The sequence below is a fragment of the Globicephala melas genome, chromosome 14 (genome assembly GCF_963455315.2).
Source record: "Globicephala melas chromosome 14, mGloMel1.2, whole genome shotgun sequence".
Lineage (NCBI taxonomy): Eukaryota > Metazoa > Chordata > Mammalia > Artiodactyla > Delphinidae > Globicephala > Globicephala melas.
The window spans coordinates 81765928-81780279 of NC_083327.1; the positions used below are offsets into that span (position 1 = coordinate 81765928).

Genomic DNA, 14352 nt, shown 5'->3' on the forward strand with positions numbered 1-14352 from the left:
GTCAGAGAATATACTGCTCTGTGGGCACCAGAATCCACCCGCAGTGGCGAGCAGCCATCCATCTTTACCTGCGTTGTTCTGAGCTAGGTCTGTCCTCCACTTCACTGAGAACCTTCTGCTCCGACAGGAATAACAGGGGTTAATCAGAAGGGTGGTGTGAGATGGGGAAGGGAAGGTGGCAGGGATCCAAAAAAGAAAAAACCTCTGGTCCACTTGTGACCTCCTGCAGCTGGGGCAGTTCTTGTTTATAAGGGACGGTTCCCTCCAGTGCACGGTACTCTTCGGAGCAGCAGACACCTGCAGAATTTGCAGCAAGTAGCAGACATCTCAGAAATAGCAAAGTCCTAACCACTCGGTTAGCAAAACAGGGAGACAGGTTTTCACCCTCCTTTGAAACTGAGGAAGTCGTAAATAACTTACCACATTTATAGTTTCCCCTTTACAATTTTTTTAAGGCTCATTTTGGAAATTGTGTATCACCGTGAACACGGTCTGCAATGCGACATGACCATGAGGCAGTGTTCCATTCCCTCTAAGCTTCCTGGGACGAGAATCTGAACGCACGAGGCAGACAAAGACGCTCCTTCTCTACTTGCTGTTGTCAAAACTACCCACTGAGGCCACGGGCGGGAGAAGACCGCGGAGGCGTGTGGCCTCTTCCCAGCTTCCTTCCTTGCATTAGATTTTGATGGTGGAACAAAGTTCAAGGATCTGTGACCTGAAATAATTCCAAAGCTCTGGCCTTTTAGCCTTCATTGTTGGGGTCAGAAGGCAGTTGTTGACAGAGAATAATTCAGGGTGGAGACAGGTCAAAGGACCTGTTCAAATGGTTTTAGGCCAGAACCCTTCCCAAGTCTCACCATGTCTTCTAGAATAGCTTTTTTGACATCCTTGTTTCTGCACATTTCTTCAAAGGAGCCTTCAAAGCCTCTCTTCTGGGCCCAGGGGCCTAGCATCTCAATGTCTGGTACCACAATTACTATGAGGAATGCCTGCAAGTTCTCTCCACGGACAAACACCTGAGCGACAGGTTCACTTCACTGGTAGATGTTTTCTCTTTTCTCCAGAGCTACGTACTCGCCTTGTGCCACTTTAAAGATGTGCTTTTTCCTGTTGATGATCTTCAAGGTGCCATTTGATAACCACTTTCCAATGTCCCCTGTGTGCAACCAGCCATCTTTATCCAGAGCTTCTGCTGTGTTTTCTGGGTCCTTTAAGTAGTCTTGAAATACATTAGCCCCTTGCACACACACCTTGCCTGCGCCCTTGGCAGCCATGTAATTCATTTCTTCCACATCGACAAGCTTTACAATGTTGCAAGGCATTGGGGCACCACATGGCCTGTGGTCCAGTCCCCAGGCACAGTCAGGCAGCACCCGGCGGTGCACTCAGTCTGTCCGTAGCCTTCGTAGAACTGGCAGCCCAGCGAGGCTCTCAGGAAGGTCAGCACGTGGCGGACACGGGCGCCGCTCCTGTGATCATCAGCCTCCCTTTTCCTCCCAGGCTCGACTCTTATTTTATGGATGGTCAACTTATCCCACAGGCCGTTGTTTCTAATGATGCCACCGCGAAACTTGGCTTCTTTCCTCTTGGAGGCAAAGTCCAACAGCCATCGCTTCAGCATGCTGTTTGCCTGAGGAAAAAGGCAGTCAAACATCCAGTTCAGCAGTCTGGGGACCACAGGGAAGATGGTGGGTGGAAATGCCTTGAGATCATCCGTAAGCAAACTGATATCTCCTTGGAAAAATCCTGTTTTAGCTCCGTGACACAGCATCACACACTCTACAACTTTTTCAAACACGTGGGTGAGAGGCAAGAAAGAGATCAAAGTATCATCTGAGGAAGTAATGAATGTACTCTGTCCTTTTCATAAATGCTGAACGATCGCTGACTGCATTTCGATGGGTGATCAGTGCTCCTTTGGGGTTGCCTGTAGTTCCACTTGTGAAGCAAATTATTGCAACATCTTCAGGTGCTGGAGGCTTGGGCTTCCGTCTGTGGGCTCTTCCCAGGTCCTCCATCGCCTTCATGCGATGATCTCCACCCCGCACTTCTTGCCTCGTTCCGACCCATCACTGCCGTAGGATCCCATGAGAACAATAGTTTTAAGGCATGCTGTTAATTTATTTTCTACAGCTTCTAATAAGAGGCTGGCCTTCTCTGGCTTGCCCACAAAAACCAGAGAGAGTTCAGCTTTGTTGATGATGAAGGTGACTGCTTCAGTTCCGAGGGTATCGTAGAGGGGAACGATCACCATCGAATAAGTAAAGCATCCCTGTTCAATGATCACCCACTTAGGTCTGTTCTGAGAAAAGAGGCTGATGAACTGATCTGGGGCTACCTTGAAGCCCTTGTGGATCAGTGCCGAGCCCACACACTCTGACATTTCTGCAACCTGTTTGTATGAAAGCCATTCATAGGGTTGGTCTGGTTTCAGAGAGCCTAAACAAGGGCCGTTATTTGATACCTGCATGCCCCTCTGGAAGCCTTCATATAACATTCTGATGTCATCGTAGAAATACACCAAGGGCTTGTCACTGTCCAGGAGCACAGATCTCCGTCACTGCCTGCCACCTCCACTGACTGCATGGCCAGGTCGCATGGTGGCTTCAGGGCCTGCAGTTGCATGGCGTACCAGAAGGTGGTGAGCGCCACGAACGCACCGAAGCCCATGAGTGTGTTGGTTGGAAGGGTGCACACGTACTGCCGGAAGTCAACCATCTCTGGCATCCGAAAGTACTGGAACAGCTCATGGTCTTGCATCATCCTGGGTTGGTGGCGCCCTATGCCAATATCTTAGAAGGGCGTCACAAGTCTTCTCATTAAATGAAAATTCCAGACTCCACGGCTGGGGATTCCATTTTGTGACTCGTGGAGAAGTAGGAATCCAGTCTCAAACCTCTTTTCTACTTTCTTTCTTCCAAACGCCTCTCTAGCAGGAGACAGCTTAGCTTCTAACAGGAATGCTGGGGAACCAGAGGAGCTTCAGCAGAACATTTCAAAGGAAACTTGGACTAGACCTTTGCCAGGTGGCTGTCTCTTTTCCTCAGTTTGGATGAAGGGAGATGAATGAGGGGGAAAAAATCAGTGGATGACTCTTTCTTGGGTGCATTACCTGGTTTTAGGACTTAATGAAGCTCAGGTTCTTGATGTCTCGTTGCAGAAAGAATTCAGTGGGAGACAAAGTGATAGGTAAGAAGTGGATTTATTTAGAGAGAAACGCATTCCACAGACAGTGTGGGCCATCTCAGAAGGTGAGAAAGGCCTAAGCAGTAAGATTTACTTTTAACTTTCCTATACTTAAATGTATTGAAGTGTCATTTTAATGCATCGGTAAAGAAGCACAAATGCCAAATCACAAACTTAATTTTATTATTTTGATAACTGGATTTCTTTTCAATTTTATGTGTTTAATCCTATGCCTTCAGAAAATATTGTTCAAAGATAATGTCTAAAGTTTTTATCGAACTTTAAAGGGGCCAAAGGGGTCCATGGAACAAAATAACTAAGAACTTCGTTACTAGGAGTTTGATATTTTATATTAAAAAAGAAGATCCTAAAGAAAAGTCGCTGCTTCTGACACATCTTTGGAAATTCATAATTTAAAGAATTTAGCTGTATTTAGTAATTTTCCCCTCTAAGGTCTTCTTTGTGAGGTCACAATTTACAACTAGCATTGGGATATGTTTTCAAAGAGACCCCAGCTCAAATATACAACCCAAACACTTAAAATGCTTTATCCTGAGAAAATCCAAATATTTATGTTTCCAACTCATGTTAAAAATTTTCTAAAAGCATAAGATGTTATTGAGGGTTCCCCACTGTTGATGACTGTGGTTAGAAAGGCCATCGAAAACGGCTGCCGGGGAAAGGACAGCTGTAGGGATGTCAAGGCTGCTGGGGGGCAGAAGTTCCCACTGATGGCTTCCCTGGCACTTGTAATTTAGTCACTCAGTGATCAATTTCTAACACCGGAGATGTGCTGGAATTAGTGTGAAATTTCCACTCTCTTTGGCTCTAACTGGGACATTCCATAATTACAATGAAATGAGACCATGCTTCACCGTCTAACTCCCTCTGTGAAGAAGTTATCTGGCATGAAAAGGAAAGGAATGGAAATCAAGAGCCAGCCTATAGGAAATGCTAACAGAATAACTGGTGAGTGAGCCGAGGTGAAATGGCTTTGATGCAAACCAACACATGCGGCTCTAATTAGGCAGTAAGACCGGCAAGGAAGCGAGCATTATGTCTGTTAATTGACTTGGATGATGTTGGGTGGTGAGGTATTCTGAGGAAAAGCCAAAGACCTTTAACTCACCAGTGTGGTTAATTATAGAGAACGTTGTTCTTGCGGAATTTCCGACCAAGCATTTCAAAAAGACATTATTTTGCTTTTAAACATGTTAAAAACATTAAGTGACACTTCTTGGAGGCTAATAGCAGCTTGTATTGGTGATGAAGAAATGGCTGGAGATTTTATTTAGTCCAAGGTTAACGAATAAAGGTTATGAAGATGGTTTTCCTTTCATTTGTCTGCAGCAGAGTAGAACAAATTTACCTTATCTGACTTGACTTGGGGAATGATCATAGAAAATGTGAAAGGATAAATTGCTTTTATATAGAATTCTTTAAAAAAAATCATTTTTATTTTTCTAATATGAGTCATTAGAATGCATAAGCATCACTAATCTGAGAACTGTCCTGATAATGGCTCAAGTTCTCTGAAGAACGTTTATGCACCTCCTTTGCTCTCCAGTGCAATCTGGGAGGGAAGGGCATGCACTGCCATCCTTCTGCCTGGATCAAATGTAGAGGCAGAAGATGGTGACGAGCCTCTAAAGGCAAGAAAGAATGATATGAAAAGCAGCCTTAAACTGACAGACCTGTGTAAGGCATAAAGGAGTAACTGATTGTACTTGAGCTGTATCACAGAAAACTGAATTAATTAACAAAGATAAATTACAATGTGTTCTATCTTAGCTCTTCTGAAGACAAAGAAACGACAGTATTGATGGATAGATTAAGGACATGTTTTCGAAGGTGTGGGACATGGTTAATTTACTCACAAGTAGGATGGCCACATGAGTTGTTGTTTAACAGTACAATTCTGAGAATGAAAGGGAGCATAATAGCAGAGACTCCAGAATAGGCATAAACACCAGCCTGTTTTGGGCAAAATAAGATGTGTGCCTGTCACCACTTCTCACCCTATAATTCCACAATTACATGCTGCTTATTCACATACATTATGCCTCTCCTTATAGTACCATGTTCACTGGAATGTGAAATTAACATATGGCAGTTGTATAATTTTAGTATTATTGTTTATTAATAAAATAACACAAATAGATAGGCTATAATATAAAATAAGTAATATTAATAATTACTATTGAGCATTATTATACTAATAATTAACTTACAAAATACTCTTGAAAGTATTTCAGTTACTCCCAAAACAGCTGGTAAGTGGTCTCTCCAAAAACTTCGGGATGATTTTTATCAAATAAGCAGTAAATAAGCTTGATGCAGACATACTAATGCAATGTTATAGATACAGTCATTAAATATAATAGAAGTTTAGAATAATCTTTAATAGGCGGCAATACAATTTCACCTCTGTTAATGTATTCTAAGAAAGTAAGCAGGTAAATACAAAGAGCTTCATGCATGAGAATATTTCTCATGACATTGCTTATAACAGCAAACACCGTAAAGCTGGGGGGTCATAGCATCATGGTGCAGTGAGCTACTCTCTTTGTGTCTCCCCTTTAATCTGTAGAACATCCACAGCTCAACAAAGGTGCCTCTACCCAGCACACCAAGGTGCCAGACGATTGCACATTTCTGTGCATCTAAAGGAGGATGGACTGGAACACAGACAAGAGGTGGTACAGGTGCAATAGCAGAGGCAGTGCCCGCAATTCTGGTCCTCCAGCTGCGGCAGCTGAGCCCACGGCCCCAGAAAACCTGGCCAGCGGAGGAGGGAATGCACACAACGCCAGCCCCCTGGTCACAGCAGTGCCCACGGCCACAGGTAACCAGGCAGCAGCAGCAGTAGGGCCTGGGACCCCCGTCCCTCCAGCCATGGAGGTACCCACAACTCTGGCTCCCTGCTCATTCCACCTGTAGCAGTGGAGCCCACAAATCTTACAACCCTGGACATGGCAGAGGTGCCTGCGTGCTCCTGGCTGGCCCGCTCCTGATGCAACTCAGGGGATGCTGCACATGGTGGAAAAGCCCACCATCCCAGTGCTCCAGGCAGCAGTACCATTGACACCAACAGCTGCAAGGCACCAATGACCCTGGAGGCACAAGAAGCAATAATGAGGGTAAGGGGTGACACCTCTGACAGAGGCAGTGAAGAGTGGAAAATGCTGACTTTCAAATATATCCAAAGGCAGCGCAGGTAAGCGAAACTAAAAACTTGTGATATGTCGCCACCTACTGGACGACAAAAGAAAGGCCTCTAATTTCTGACCTGTTGAATAGTTACAATGGAGTAGAAAGGTGTCCCCTACTTCACATGTGCTGGCTAATCAAGCACCATGAAGAACCATAGTAACACTGTGCAACAAAGAGAAAATGACAATGCTTTAGAAACCAAACTTAAAACCACAGAATATTTCAATCTAACTGATAGAGAATTTAAAATAGCTGTCACAAAAAATCTCAACAAGCTACAAGAAAACTCAGAAAGGCAGTAAAATGAGCTCAGAAATAAAATTAAGGAACAGAAGGAATACCTCACCAAAGAGACTGAAACTCTAAAAAGGACTAAACAGAAATTCTGGACCTGTAGAAGGCAATAAACACGATGAAGAATACATTAGAAAGCATCGGAAACAGATCAGACAAGATGGAAGAGAGAATTAGTGAGCTTGAAGATAGATAGACAGAAATGATACGAGTAGAAGAGGGAAGAAATAAGATATAAAAAGATGAGAAAATTCTATGAGAGTTATCTGACTCTTCTGGGAAGGGGAAGATTAAGGTAACAGGTATTCCAGAAGGAGAAGAGAGTGAAAGGAGAGGAGAGAGTTTATTTAAAGAAATAATAGCTGAGAACTTCTCAAATCTGGGGAAGGAACTGGATATACAAGTTCATGAAGCTAAGAAAACACCTAATTACCTCAACACAAAAGACCTCCAAAATACAGTATATTAAAACTATCAAAAGTCAGTGAGAAAGAAAGAATTTTAAAGGCAGCCAGGATAAAAAGAAGGTTAACCTACAAAGGAACCCCCAGTAGGCTATCGGTAGATTTCTCAGCAGAAATGCTATAGGCCAGGAGAGAATGGAATGACATTCTCAAAACACTGAAAGATTACAAACTGTCAGCCAAGAATACTCTACCCAGCAGAGTTATCATTCTTATATGAAGGAGAAATAAAGACTTTCCCAGACAAACAAAGCTGAGGGAGTTCATCAACACTACATCTGTCTTACAAGAAATGTTGAAAGGAGCTCTTCTAGCAGAAACAAAAAGGCAAAATATGCAAAACTTTGAGTAAGGTGATAAATAGACACGCAGAGTCAGAAAATTGCAACTCTTTATCACGTAAAGGCTAATGGGGGAAAAAAGCAGAAGAAAATAACTATAGCTACTTCAGTTTGGTAACAAACTCACAGTATAAAAAAGAACAATTTGAGATAACTAAAACACAAAAGGGGAAGATGAAAAGAGCAGAACCCACATAGATAAATGAAGATAAGATGCTATTAGCAGAAAAGGACTGTTTTATCTATGAGAAGTTTTATACAAAGCTCATGGTTACCATAAACCTAAATCTAGAACAGAGACACAAAACATAAAAAAAGAGGAAATGGAGGAAGACATTTTAGAAAATCACCAACTCAAAATGACAGACATAAAAACAAGGAAAGAGAAGCAATGGAGCTATAGTGCAACCAGAAAACAAATGATAAAACTGCAGTACTAAGTCCTCATCTATCAATAATCACCTCAATGATTGGATTGAATTTACCAGTCAAAAGACACAGAATGGCTGGCTACATTAAAAAACAAGACCCATGGGCTTCCCTGGTGGCGCAGTGGTTGAGAGTCTGTCTGCCGATGCAGGGGACACAGGTTCGTGCCCCGGTCCGGGAAGATCCCACATGCCGCGGAGCGGCTGGGCCCGTGAGCCATGGCCGCTGAGCCTGCGCGTCCGGAGCCTGTGCTCCGCAACGGGAGAGACCACAACAGTGAGAGGCCCGCGTACCGCAAAAAAAAAAAAAAAAACAAACAAAAAAAACAAGACCCAAGTATATACTTCCTCCAGCAGACACACCTCAGCTCTAAAGACATAGACTCAAAGTGAAGAGACGGAAGATGATACTCCAAGCAAATGGCAGCCAAAAGAAAGCCGGTGTAGCCATACTCATATCAGACAAAGTAGACTTCAAGCCATAAAAGATAACAAGAGACAAAGATGGACAGGATATAATGATAAAGGGGTCAATTCATCAAGAAGACATAACAAATATTAATATATATGCATCTAACATAGGAGCACCAAAATATATAAAACAATTATTAAGAGACACAAAGGGAGAAATTGACAGCAACACAAAAATAGTAGGGGACTTTTAACACCCCACTACATCAGTGGATGGATCAGCGAAATAGAAAGTCAACAAGGGAAGAGTAGCTTTAAATAAAACTTTAGATCAGATGGAGTTGATAGATTTGTACAGAACATTCTAACCAAATGCAGCAGAATACATATTTTTCTCAAATGCACATGAAACCTTCTCAAAGTTAGACCATATGTTGGGATACAAAACAAGTCTCACTAAATTTAAGAAGACTGAAATCATATCAGTCATCTTTTCTGATCACAATGGTATGAAGCTAGAAATCAACTACAAGTAGAAATCTGGAAAAAATCACAAATATGTGGCAACCAAACAACATTCTTCTGAACAACTATTGGGTCAATGAAGAAACCAAAGGAGAAATAGACATTACCTGAAGACAAATGAAAATGAAAATTTAACATATCAAAATCTATGGGATGCAGGAAAAGCAGTACTAAGAGGGGAGTTTATAGCAATACAGGCCTTCCTCAAGAAACAAAAAAAATCTCAAATAAACAATTTACCCTTATACCTAAAGGAACTAGAAAAAGAAAAACAAAGGAAGCCCAAAGTAAGTAAAGAAGTAGAAAGGAGATTAGAGTGGAAATAGATGAAAAAGACAATAGAAAAGATCAATAAAATCATAGCTGGTTCTTTGAAAGGATAATCAAAATTGACAAACTTTTAGCTAGACACATTCACTAAGAAAAAAGAGAGACGACTCTGATAAATAAAATCAGAAATGAAAAGAAGACAGATAACAATGGATACCACAGAAATACAAAGGATTATAAGAAAGTATTACAAATGGCAATACGCCAATGAACTGGACAACCTAGAAGAAATGGACAAATTCTTAGAACCATACAACCTTCCAAGACTAAGTCATCAAAGAACAGAAAATATGAATAGACTGATTACTAGGACAGAGATTGAAACTATAATCCAAAACTTCCCGCCAAAACAAAAGTCTAGGACCAGATGGCTTTACAAGCAAATTCTACCAAACTTTCAAAGAAGATTTAATAAGTATCCTCAAACTCTTCCAAAAAATTGAAGAGGAGTGAACACTTTCTAACTCACAAGGCCAACACTACCCTGATACCAAAACCAGATAAAGACAACACACAAAAAATAAATTACAGGCCAATATTTCCTATGAACATAGATAAAAAAATCCTCAACAAAATATTAGCAACAACACATTAAAAGTATTATACGCCATGATCAAGTGGAACTTATTCCAGGGATGCAAGAATGGTTCAACATCTGCAAATCAGTGTGATACATCACATTAATAAAATGAGAGATAAAAACACTCTGATCATCTCAATAGATGCAGAAAAGACATTTGACAAGACTCAACACACATTTATGAAAAAAACTCTCAATAAAGTGGGTTTAGATCGTATGTACCTTAATATAATAAAGACCATATATGACAAACCCAGAGCTAACATCATACTCAGTGGTGAAAAGCTGAAAGCTACTCCTCTAAAACCAGGAACAAGACAAGGATGTACACTCTTGCTACTCTTATTCAGCGTAGTATTGGAAGTCCTAGCCAGAGCAGTTAGGCAAGAAAAAGAAATACAAGACATCCAAACTGGAAAGGGAGAAGTAAAACTGTCACTATTTGTGGATGACATGATTTTATATATAGTAAACCCTAAACATTCCACCAAAAAAAAACTATTAGAAATAATAAACGAATTCAGTCATGTTGCATGGCACAAAATCAACATACAAAAATCTGTTGCATTTCTATATGCTAACAGTGAGCTCGTAGAAGGAGAAATTAAGGAAACAATCCCATTTACAATAGCTACAGAAAGAATTAAAAACCTAGGAATAAATTTGACCAAGGAGATGAAAGACCTGTACACTGAAAACTGTAAGACATTGTTGAAAGAAATTGAAGAAGATAAATAAATGGCAAGATATTCTGTGCTCAGGGATTAGAATTAACATATAGTTAAAATGTCCATATTGCCTAAAGCAACGTACAGATTCAATGCAATCCTTACCAAAATCCCAAGGACATTTTTCACGGAAATAGAACAAAAAGTTCTAAAATTTATATGGAACCACAAAAGACCCCCAATAGCCAAAACAATTCTGAGAAAAAACAACAAAGCTGGAGGTATCACACTCCCTGATTTTAAACTATATTACAAAACATAGTAATTAAAATAGCATGGTATTGGCAGAAAAACAGATATACAGATCAATGGAACAGAACTGAGATATAAACCCACACGTATAAGTACAAGAATTTAAAACAAAGGAGCAAAGAACATACAGTGGAGAAAGGATAGTGTCTTCAATAAATGGTGTTTGGAAAACTGGACAGATACATGCAAAAAAAAAAAAAAAAAAGACCATTATCTCACACCATACACAAAAATCAACTCAAAATGGATTAAAGACTTGAATGTAAGACCTGAAACCATAAAACTGCTAGAAGAAAACACAGGGAGTATGCTCTTTGACGTCGGTCTTAGCAATATCTTCTAGATATGTCCCCTCAGGGAAGGGAAATAAAAGCAAAATTAAACAAATGGGACTGCATCAAACTGAAAAGTTTTTGCACAGCAAAGGAAACGTTCAACAAAACAAAAAGACAATCTACTGAATTGGAGAAGATATTTGCAAATCGTACATCTCATAAGGGGCTAATATCCAAAATAAATATAGAACTCATACAACTCAACAACAACAAAACCAAACAACTGGACTAAAACATGGACAGAAGAGCTGAATAGACATTTTTTCCAAAGAAGACATGCAGATGGCCAACAGGCGCATGAAAAGATGTTCAACATCACCAGTTATTAGGGAAATGTAAATTAAAACCACAGTAAGATAACACCTCATGCTTGTGGTGATAAAACAAAAACAAAAACAAAAAAACAAACCCCAAAATAAATGAACAAACTGAAACAAACAAAAAAAATGGAAGCCTCAGACCTAGGGACACATACAGACTGAAAGTGAGGGGATGGAAAAAGATATTCCATGCAAATGGAAAACAAAAGAAGGCTGGAGTAGCAATTCTCATATCAGACAAAACAGACTGTAAAACAAAGACTATTACAAGAGACAAAGAAGGACACTACATAATGATCAAGGGATCAATCCAAGAAGAAGATATAACAATTGTAAATATTTATGCACCTAACATGGGAGCACCGCAATACATAAGGCAAATACTAACAGCCATAAAAGGGGAAATCTACAGTAACACAATCAGAGTAGGGGACTTTAACACCCCACTTTCACCAATGGACAGATCATCCAAAATGAAAATAAATAAGGAAACACAAGCTTTAAATGATACATTAAACAAGATGGACTTAATTGATATCTATAGGACATTCCATCCAAAAACAACAGAATACACATTCTTCTCAAGTGCTCATGGACCATTCGCCAGGAAAGATCATATCTTGGGTCACAAATCAAGCCTTGGTAAATTTAAGATAATTGAAATCATATCAAGTATCTTTTCTGACCACAATGCTATGAGACTAGATATCATTTACAGGAAAAAATCTGTAAGAAATACAAACACATGGGGGCTAAACAACAAACTACTTAACACCCAAGAGATCACTGAAGAAATCAAACAGGAAATCAAAAAATATCTAGAAACAAATGACAATGAAAACACGACGACCCAAAATCTATGGGATGCAGCAAAAGCAGTTCTAAGAGGGAATTTTATAGCAATACAATCCTACCTTAAGAAACAGGGAGCATCTCGAATAAACAACCTAACCTTACACCTAAAGCAATTAGAGAAAGAAGAACAAAAATCCCCAAAGTTAGCAGAAGGAAAGAAATCATAAAGATCAGATCAGAAATAAATGAAAAAGAAATGAAAGAAACAATAGCAAAGATCAATAAAACCTGGTTCTTTGAGAAGATAAACAAAATTGATAAACCATTAGCCAGACTTATCAAGAAAAAAAGGGAAAAGACTCAAATCAATAGAATTAGAAATGAAAAAGGAGAAGTAACAACTGACCCTGAAGAAATACAAAGGATCATGAGAGATTACTACAAGCAACTAAATGCCAATAAAATGGACAACCTGGAAGAAATGGACAAATTCGTGGAAATGCACAACCTTCCGAGACTGAACCAGGAAGAAATAGAAAATTTGAACAGACCAATCACAAGCACTGAAATTGAAACTGTGATTAAAAATCTTCCAACAGGGAGCTTCCCTGGTGGCGCAGTGGTTGAGAGTCCGCCTGCCGATGCAGGGGACACGGGTTCGTGCCCTGGTCCGGGAGGATCCCGCAAGCCGTGGAGTGGCTGGGCCCGTGAGCCATGGCCGCTGAGCCTGCGCGTCTGGAGCCTGTACTCCACACAGGGAGAGGCCACAACAGTGAGAGTCCTGCGTACCGCAAAAAAAAAAAAAAAAAAAAAAATCTTCCAACAAACAAAAGCCCAGGACCAGATGGCTTCACAGGCGAATCCTATTAAACATTCAGAGAAGAGCTAACACCTATCCTTCTCAAACTATTCCAAAATATACCAGAGGGAGGAACACTCCAAAACTCATTCTACAAGGCCACCATCACTCTGATAACAGAACCAGACAAAGATATCACAAAGAAAGAAAACTACAGGCCAATATCACCGATGAACATAGATGCAAAAATCCTCAACAAAATACTAGCAAACAGAATCCAACAGCACATTAAAAGGATCATACAATATGATCAAGTGGGGTTTATCCCAGGAATGCAAGGATTCTTCAATATACGCAAATCAATCAGCGTGATACACCATATTAACAAACTGAAGGAGAAAAACTTGATCATCTCAATAGAGGCAGAGACAGCATTCGAAAAAATTCAACACCCATTTATGATTAAAAACTCTCCAGAAAGTAGGTATAGAGGGAACTTTCCTCAACATAATAAAGGCCATATATGACAAACCCACAGCCAACATCATCCTCCATGGTGAACAACTAAAACCATTTCCACTAAGATCAGGAACAAGACAAGGCTGCCCACTCTTACCACTATTATTCAACATAGATTTGGAAGTTTTAGCCACACCAGTCAGAGAAGAAAAAGAAATAAAATGAATCCAAATTGGAAAAGAAGAAGTAAAGCTGTCACTGTTTGCAGATGACATGATACTATACATAGAGAACGCTAAAGATGCTACCAGAAATCTACTAGAGCTAATCAATGAATTTGGTAAAGTAGCAGGATACAAAATTAATGCACAGGAATCTGTTGCATTGCTATACACTAATGATGAAAAATCTGAAAAAGAAATTAAGAAAACACTCCCATTTACCACTGCAACAAAAAGAATAAAATACCTAGGAATAAACCTACCTAAGGAGGCAAAAGACCTGTATGCAGAAAATTATAAGACACTGATGAAAGAAATTAAAGATGATACAAATAGATGGAGAGATATACCATGTTTTTGGACTGGAAGAATCAACATTGTGAAAGTGACTCTACTACCCAAATCAATCTACTGATTCAATGCAATCCCTAGCAAACTACCACTGGCATTTTTCACAGAACTAGAACAAAAAATTTCACAATTTGTATGGAAACACAAAAGACCCCGAATAGCCAAAGCAATCTTGAGAAAGAAAAACGGAGCTGGAGGAATCAGGTTCCCTGACTTCAGACTATTCTACAAAGCTACAGTAATCAAGACAGTATGGTACTGGCACAGAAACAGATATATAGATCAATGGAACAGGATAGAAAGCCCAGAGATAAACC

The 14352-nt window shown here is 40.1% G+C and overlaps 1 protein-coding gene and 1 pseudogene across 12 annotated transcripts in view; both read right to left on the bottom strand.

Moving 5' to 3' along the window:
* AGPAT4 (1-acylglycerol-3-phosphate O-acyltransferase 4) overlaps positions 1 to 14352 on the bottom strand; it is a 1427829-nt gene that overhangs the window by 255550 nt on the left and 1157927 nt on the right. The gene's annotated exons all lie outside the window — the stretch shown is intronic.
* On the bottom strand, positions 679 to 2766 carry LOC115851263 (long-chain-fatty-acid--CoA ligase 1 pseudogene; annotated as a pseudogene).